This window comes from Trichechus manatus, unplaced genomic scaffold (assembly GCF_000243295.1).
Source record: "Trichechus manatus latirostris isolate Lorelei unplaced genomic scaffold, TriManLat1.0 scaffold00009, whole genome shotgun sequence".
Classification (NCBI taxonomy): Eukaryota; Metazoa; Chordata; class Mammalia; order Sirenia; family Trichechidae; genus Trichechus; species Trichechus manatus.
In genome coordinates, this window is record NW_004443945.1 from 29,311,176 (window position 1) to 29,320,027 (window position 8,852).

The following is an 8,852-nucleotide window of genomic DNA, read 5'->3' on the forward strand; positions in this document are numbered from 1 at the left end:
TCTATACATTTGCCTATTTCATATAAGTGGGATCATATAATACTTGTACTTTTGTGACTGACTTTTTTCACTCAGCATAATGTTTTAAAGGTTCATCCATGTTGTAGCACGTATCAGATTGGCAGAGTAACATTCCATTGTATGTTATGTACCACATTTTGTTTATCCATTCATCTGTTGATAGGCATATATATGTCATTTTATCCTTTAAGAATATTTATCATTATATTGATGACTTTGACTTGGGTTATAACTGACATCAGCTGATCCATTCTAGCAGAAGAGTATGAATTGTGTAATCAGAAGGACCTGGGTGAAAAATCTCCTTCTGCATTAACCAATGTATATGACCTTGTAGGTATTATGTAATGTCACAGAGCCTCAGTTCCTTTATCTATTAAATAGTAATAATAATACTCTTCTTAAGGGTAGTATGAAAATTAAATAGGATTTTGTGCATAGAAAGAAGCCCTGTTGGCACAATGGTTAAGTGCTCACCTGTTAACTAAAAGGTCAGCGGTTCAAACCCACCAGCAACTCCTTGGGAGGAAAGACCTGGCAATCTTCTCCCGTAAAGATTGCAGCCTAGGAACCCTATGGGGGCAGTTCTGCTTTGTCGTATAGGGTTGCTATGAGTCGGAATGGACTTGATGACGCCTAACAACAGCAACAACGTGTGCATAAAGTTATACCAAATGAATACTAGTTTTCCTTTCAGAAATAAAACATTTGGAGTCTTGCTAATTTTAGTTTTTGAGAATTATCAATTTTATAAGATGATTGTCAAGCCTGGGTTATGAAATGATGAAAAGTGATTTCAAAACTATGTAGTCATGCTCTTCTTTCAAATACAAGCTCCATGAAAATAAGGGCCATAATTTGGTTTGTTCAGCAGTGACTAGGACAATGAATGAAAGTAATCGTAATTCATCTACTATCACTTCAGGCTATGGAAGGATAATGTTATGACCTCCTAAACAGTGTGATTCTTGGATTAAAAGCATACAGCATTATTTGGCATGTTCATTTCCAGTTTTAAGTTTTCTCAGATTTACCAGGTTCATGTTTAAAAATTATTGTAGTTCACAGAGGTAAAAACCAAACCAAACCTGTTGTCATTTAGTCGATTCTGACTCATTGTGACCCTGTAGGACAGAGTAGAACTGCCCCATAGAGTTTCCAAGGAGCAGCTGGTAGATTCGAGCTGCCAACCTTTTGGTTAGCAGCCGAAAGTTATGAAAAAAATATTAGATTAAAAAAATCTTTGCAGTCAATATTACAATAGTTCTCTAAACTCTAGACTGTACCTATTTAGAAAATTAAATTTTATTAAATATTAAAAAATAAACTATGTACACCTGAAAACTTTTGGTAGAAAATATTTTCTTTCAAGTGTAATTATTAAACTTGTTTATTCCTTTTGGTAGAGTTAGTCAAAACTCAGTCATCTGATTGAATGAATAAATGAATCTCCTTAAAATTTTACTATGAAATAGATACATATGTGAAAGACGTGATAAAATTTATGTATTAACTCTTTGTACATAAAAGATGTTTTACACTCTACCAAATACAGTATTGTCAAAACAATCTTTATTGTGACTACTGTTATTCCTATTGAGATTTGATGGGGCTAATAAGTGACGCCCTTAACCCAAAGTTCAGAACCAATTGAGAAGTAAAGCACACGTTTTCTCTGAAGGCAGGAAGATTCCAAAGAGAAAAGGAAGAGATACGGAATGAGCTACTTATGTTCGCAAATTCACACATCAGATAAGATGCTTCTCCACCCTGGGAAGGAACAAGGGGGTGGGTAGGAAGGAGGAGGAGTGAGGAAGAGGCTGGGTGTGTTATTTCAATGAAAGAACTCTCCTCCTAGGAGGAAATAACCAGGAATGGGGGCTAAGCATTCTCTCCAACAATTCCCATTTTAAAGATGGATAAACTGAGCCTAATAGAAGTAGAATGACTAGCCTAAAGTACTGAAAGTAGTAAATTAAACTGGGTTGTCTAATTTAGGTTCATGGCATCAGAGAGCCCTTGTTAATTTAGTCCATGATATAATATCCTGGGGTCATAGTGAAATTAAGAACTAGACACATAAAAGTCAGAGCCCAATATCATAAATGTGCCCCTTTATATTTGCTCTGTGATGAGGTGGTGAACTCATTAAAATAAAAGCATTGTGTATATTTCTATCTAGTGAGTATTCACATGGTACATAAATCTGAATTAAATGTCAAATTTGTAATGTAAGCAGCTTACATTAGACACACATTTAACAGAGACACTAAAGAGATTCAGTAATATTCATGCTAAAGTGAGACTGTTACTTGGGAGGTGTTGAATGAGGAATCAAATTGGAATATATTGTAGGGTATAGATGATTGGGAAAAACTTACTGAAAGAGGTGACCTGGAGGTGCAATTTTTTTTTAATTGTCCTTTAAGTGAAAGTTTACAATTCAAGTTAGTCTCTATACAAAAATTTATACATACATTTTTATGTGACCTTAGTTGCTCTTCCTACACTGTGACAGTGACTCCTTCTTTCCACCCCTGATTTCCCATGTCCATTCAACCAGCTCCTGACCCTCTCTGCCTTTTCATCTCGCCTCTGGACAGAAGCTGCCCATTTTGTCTCATGTATCTACTTGAGCTAAGGAGCATGTTCTTTACGAGTATGATTTTATGTCCCGCAGTCCAGTCTAATCTGTGTCTGAAGAGTTGGCCTCGGAAATGGTTTTAGTTTTGGGCTAACATAGAGTCCGGGGGCCATGTCTTCTGGGGTCCCTCCAGTCTCAATCAAACCATTAAGTCTAGTCTTTTTGCTAGAATTTGAGTTCTGCACCTCACTTTTCTCCTGCTCTGTAAGGGACTTTGTGTTTTGTTCCCCGTCAGGGCAGTCATTAGAGTAGCCAGGGACCATCTAGTTCTTCTAGTCTCAGGCTGATGCAGTCTCTGGTTTATGTGGCCCTTTCTGTCTCTTGGGCTAATACTTTCCTTGTGTCTTTGGTGTTATTCATTCTCCTTTGCTACAGGTAGGTTGGGACCAATTGATGCATCATAGATGGTTGCTTACTAGCTCTTAAGACCCCAGAAGCCTCGCCAAAGTGGGATGCAGAACATTTTCTTAATAAAGTTTGTTATGCCAATTGGCAGTTTGTTTTTTTAATTTCAGATATAACAGCACTGTTAAAACTGACAAGTTTAATTCTTAACTGCACGAAGTAAATTTAGCCATTTGAGTACTTTTAAAGTTATTCCCTCCAAAAAAAGGAAGGAGCTTTTCTTTTCTACTACCACACACCATGGTTTCCCAATAGTTCTGTTTTTTGGAGGACTTTCAGTTGATGAGTAAACTGCTTTGGGGATATTTCAGAACTTCTTTCCCCATATGAAAACTAATCTGAACAGATTATATATTGCAACAGATTTCTCTGTAGATTTTTTTCTTCAGAACCTAAATGCAATACCATACAGTATACTTTTTACCTATTTGCCCCACAGTAAAACTGTCCTGAAAAATATGATGGGCATATTGTGTGATTTTACATTTAATAAAATTATTGTTTTACCTCAAAAGAAGATAATTTTTATCATGTATCAAAATAAACAACTCAGCGTGGGACACTATTTCAGTATTTACTGACTCACAGGCATATGAACTAGGGCCCAGCTTCTATCTTCTCCATATTCTCCTCCTCCTCCATAAGTGGATGGAATTATTTAATACAAGTTTGATGTAGGAGAATTAACCCTTTACAAACAATTACAATTTAGGTTAAATAACTGACTAGTGTGGAAAAAGAAATTCTATAATAATAGGGAGCCTGCATACTCAATTCAAAATTTAATATTTTTTTCCTCCTTAAATAATATGTACTTAATTGTTATGAAGCAGCTATTCTGTTTTCAGTAACCATATTTAGGGATATATTCACAGGACTGATTAGATAGTCCAGGTGAAATGGTTATAGAAAGAGGCAGTGTCATCTCAGAAAACTCATTTACACATCAAAATCTATTTTGATGCCTGGAAGTTTAGAAAAAGGCTGAGTTCCTTGAACTAATTATGGTTTCGGTAACGCAAGCACTCTTCTCTCAGCAAGAGCAAGCAGAAGCTTCCTGGTGAAGGTTAAAAGTATGTTATGCTAAACCTTTCTCCAAAGATTTGAACTGCTTAAGAAACCAGTACTCATGAAACCAGTGTGGTCTTTCTGCATTTTTACTATCTTAAGGTTAGACCCCTGTATATGCATTCATCAACTATCTTCCTTTTCTGTATTATTCTTGGCACTCAATAACACTGTTGAAGTCTACTGTACTTTCACATTCTCAAATAAAAATTTAGGATTATAAAATGCATAAACATTTTGTAAAATCTTCTCATCATTTAATGTATTTGGAGAGAGAGGACTTTTATGCCAGAATTATACATAAAAGGATAAATATTAGGAATCAATCTTACTTTTAAAGTCAAATGACAGAAAATTCAAGCCCTGTACACTGTTTTCAAGTCTAAGGAGAACAATTTGTTGGGCTATCACTATTGGCAATGTAAAAAATTTAAAATATTGGAGATTGGACTATGAAAATTTTAGATTTCTCATGTTACAATAAGTTATCAGCCTATCAAAACCATTTCCTATATACCAGAAAATAATCTGGCATAAACCAGTCTGGTCAGTAGAACAGGTTACAGTGACATTTGCATTAACACTTCTAGACTTCTGCTTTTCCAAGAATAGAAGCATTATGTTTAACAGTTCCACTCTTCTCCAAACCCTTAAACTCAACATTGTAGGCGCAAGAGTGTAAGCAAATCTGGATGTTCTCCAACAGATAAGCAATAGCACAGCTATGTTATTTTCAAAAACACTGTCTAGATATTCTTTCCTTTATCATTCAAATGCTTACTGACCACAGGTTTAGCACCTGCACTAGCCGACATTAAACGTATTTGTATCACAAGTGCATCAAAGCTTCCTTTTAGGTATTTTTTAATATGTTCAGAAGTAAACACTTTTGCTTCAGGTTTATTTAAGGGTACTGACCTATGGCACATCAACTCCATTTTTAAGGTTAGACAAACTATTGTTGGGGTTTACTGAAGAAGAAGGACCAGAGAAAAAAGTAAATCACAACAAACCTCTTTAGGTCAGTTAAAGGCCATATTTCTAGCTAGGATCTTTAAAAAAAAACCTCATCAGCCTACACTCTAAAATTAACGCCACAATCAGTAGCAGGAAAAATGCACCTGCAAACAACGAGCCCACTCATTAGTAAAAAGCAATTTAATACTGAGAGCAAAATAATGTAACACTGCCTACCCAAACTGTCCTACCCATTCTCAACCACCACGGAGAGGAAACAACTGCTTAAAAAAAAATGTTAGTATTTCTTACAAGGATAACTATGGTCCAATTTTGGAGATAGTGCTCAGGACTAAAAGTGAAGTGAAGGCAATATCTAGGCATTAGTATCCCACAAATAGTCTTAAAAAACCCAAAGTACCATAAATACGCTAAACTTGTCTATGAATTAGAGAACAAGATATTGCTGCTGCTGCTTTTTCTCTTTTGAAATATACAATATTTTGTAGGCTCTGTCCTTCAATGTGAAAGCAGAACATTAAATAAAAAAATCAGCTAAAAAATCTAAAATTATTTAATACTCCAACTTTTGGGACCATATGTCTTAAGTGTGAAATGGAACAGATCTATACCTTTTCCTTCCTTCAATCAAACCATCTCACAAAAATAAAACTAAAACGATCCAAACATGATTTTTACAGTCCTTGAAAGTATTAAAACTTTTAGAGGAAAGGGAAAGAAAGAAAAACAAGAATGAGGAAGGGAAAGCTTTAAAAGAAGGGGAAATCGATGGGCATCTCTTATTTGGCAACAAGCTAGTTCAGGAAAGTTCATTAGTAATTTGTTCAGTTGTCTATCTTTTACACATCTGCATTCTGGCCACAAGGGACTTTGAGGTTTTTCTGCAGCTCATGAGCATCTGCGGGCTCTAACCTCTTAATAGTTCTTTTGTCTCAAAAATCTGGAAGCCAAACTTCCTGTAGAACTCAATTGCTGGGTTAGTGCTGATCGGGACATGCAGACAGATGTTGTCAAAAGTGCTATCTTTTCCGCAGATATTTAAGACATGATTTAACATTTTAGTTCCTATTTCTAGCCTTCGGTAAGGTGCCGGGCATCATAGTGTCATGATATAAAGTCTCTTCGGATTCTGTGAATGATCCACCCTACAGTATACCGTTCCTACTGCAATTGAAATATGCAAGTTTTGCTAGCTCGCCAACCTCCAGCACATCCGTGTAGAACTTGTCATTGTAGCTGACTGGAAAGATGACCTGGTTTAATCTCAACTGTTTAATATTGTATGGTGTCACATCTCCCAGCTCGATCTGACTACCTTTCATCTTCCCCGCCTGCTAAGGCCACTCAAGCCCACCAGCCGGCCTTCTCGCCTGGCGCAGGGAGCTGAGCTGGAGACAGAGGCGGCGAGAAGCGAGCACCGCCCTGTGTCTCCTGCCGCCGCTTTGGGGCCGCGCTTCTCCGCATGTGCACATCGGGCGTTAGGTTCCCGCCTGCCGCCGAAGGTGCAATTTGAAGGAGAGAATCGTTTGTGGTATTACAGAAGGAGGGAAGTTGATCTCAGAGGCTACATGGTACGTTTTAGAGCTAATTCGACTCAACAGCATACCACACACACACACACACACACACACACACACACACATGCAGTCCACCGTGCTTTTCTGTTCCACCAGCGCATACCCGCCACTCCCCACCTCCCCCACACACGCAGAGTCCAAGAATAAGAACCATGTCTTTCTGTTCCACCAGGGGGCCTTTAGGGCCACAGCAATAGGCATGATGAATGAAACAGCACCCTACTGCTCTCTGGGACAAGGAAATGTTTAAAGAGTTGAACACTGTAATATAATTTTGTAATTTCTTATCCGTAATTAGGGGGTAGATGGATGAAATCTCTAAAAATCTGCATAGTGTATATGCTTGGCCGTAATCACACATATAAAAATATTAACAATACCTACTTGGTTTCAAGCCCAGTCACTAATTTTAGGACCGACTTCTTTGCTGAAGTTCAATTTCCTCATTTGTAAGGGTCATGGAAGAAGTGAATGAGATAACACATGTGGAATTGCCTTGTGAATTATGACACATTAATTGATTTTAGTTCTGAATCTTAGCTCTTCTCTAAGGTTTTTTTTTTTTTTTAATTTTTTGTTTTTGAGAATATACACGTGAAATATACACTGATTCAACTGTTTCTGCTTGTACAATTCAGTGACATTGATTATATTCCTCGAGTTTTGCAACCATTCTCGCTCTCCTTTTCTGAGTTGTTCTTCCCTCATTAACATAAATTCATTGCCCCCTAAGGTTTCTGTCTAATCTTTCAAGTTGCTATTGTCCCTTTGATCCCATATAGATAGTTCTTAAAAGAGCGTAATGATCAAGCCAGACCTTTTTTTACTAGTTAAGCTAAACTATTGTTTGGTTTTAAGAAGACTTTAGGGGATATTTGTGGTCTAAGTTTTGAAGATTATCTCCTGGAAATAGTTTCAAAAATTCGTCCAGCCTCCATGGCTCCAGAAAGTGTGGAATCCATGATAATTTTAAATTCTGTTCTGCATTTTCTCCCTTTTGATCAGGATTCTTCTATAGAATCTTTGATCAAAATCTAATGTTCTCTTTATTATGATTGAGTGTTGTTTCAGAGTTAACACTGCACTAGTCACAGATAGAAAAACACTGAGTATTTCCTACCTTCCAGGAGTCCCAAGAGGGGAAAGCACAGCTGTCAGATGCTTAGCAATTATTCCATCCTCGGGTGTTTTCCTTTTAACAGAGTTTAAAATATTACTCACCTGTAGAAGCTCAATAACTATTTCTCCACTGACTAACATATGACAGGCAGATCAAGTACTTGGTTGGAGCACTTTCATTCACACAATGTAGCATGTGATCTTATACATGGAAATTGGCAAAATGTGCAAAGAGTAACCTAACTGACTTTCAGGAGCTAGCTGTGCCAGTGAGTTTTGGTTTATTATCTTTTCTGTGCCTGCTATGACTTGTTTATATAATGTCATGCATAACATCTAATATCTTACCGAGAGCTTAACACTATGGCTTTGAATACAATTAAGTTACTTATCTGATTAAGAAATCCTTTCCTAATGCAACTTTTTCCATAAGCCTCAAAACATTCAAAGAATTCTAAAGTCCTCCATTTGCCTCATCACCTCTCGTAGCACTAATGCAACAGGTTGGCTGCCTAGGCATTATGGAGTACTTTGACTGTTTAGCTTCCAATACTACAAATACAGTGAAACAGTAGTGAAGCATAGATTATTCAGAAAGTGCAAAGTTTCAACATCTGCCCACAAAAACGAACACCGAGTTACCTTATTAGTTAGCTGTTAGAAACAAAAAAGAACTAGATAACAATAGGATACCTGTTGATCTATGAGATTAAAAAAAAAATTGCTTTGAATTGCACACTATTTTGAAAAGAAATGTCAATGCCAACCTGCTGCTGGTGAAGTGAACATGGGGTGGATGGGGCCAGCTGATTGGCCTTGTCTCAGCAGGGATCCTGGGCTCGGTTGGCTTTTGTAGGTCTTGTGACTCTATTACTGATCATGGATCCTGGGGACAAATGACAGCATGCTGTGAGATTCCTGAGTCAGTTCTGAAATAGGTTCTCATCCAAATTGGGCAAACATAAACTATAAGATGCTTGGGCACCAGCCAACTGAGAGCTGACGCTTAGGATGAGGTAGGTTGACACAGGCCTAAAAAC

The 8,852-nt window shown here is 37.2% G+C and overlaps 1 pseudogene; it reads right to left on the reverse strand.

Moving 5' to 3' along the window:
* Window positions 1-5,940: 5,940 nt before the first annotated feature.
* Window positions 5,941-6,438, reverse strand: LOC101347641 (N-alpha-acetyltransferase 50 pseudogene; annotated as a pseudogene).
* Window positions 6,439-8,852: the final 2,414 nt, after the last annotated feature.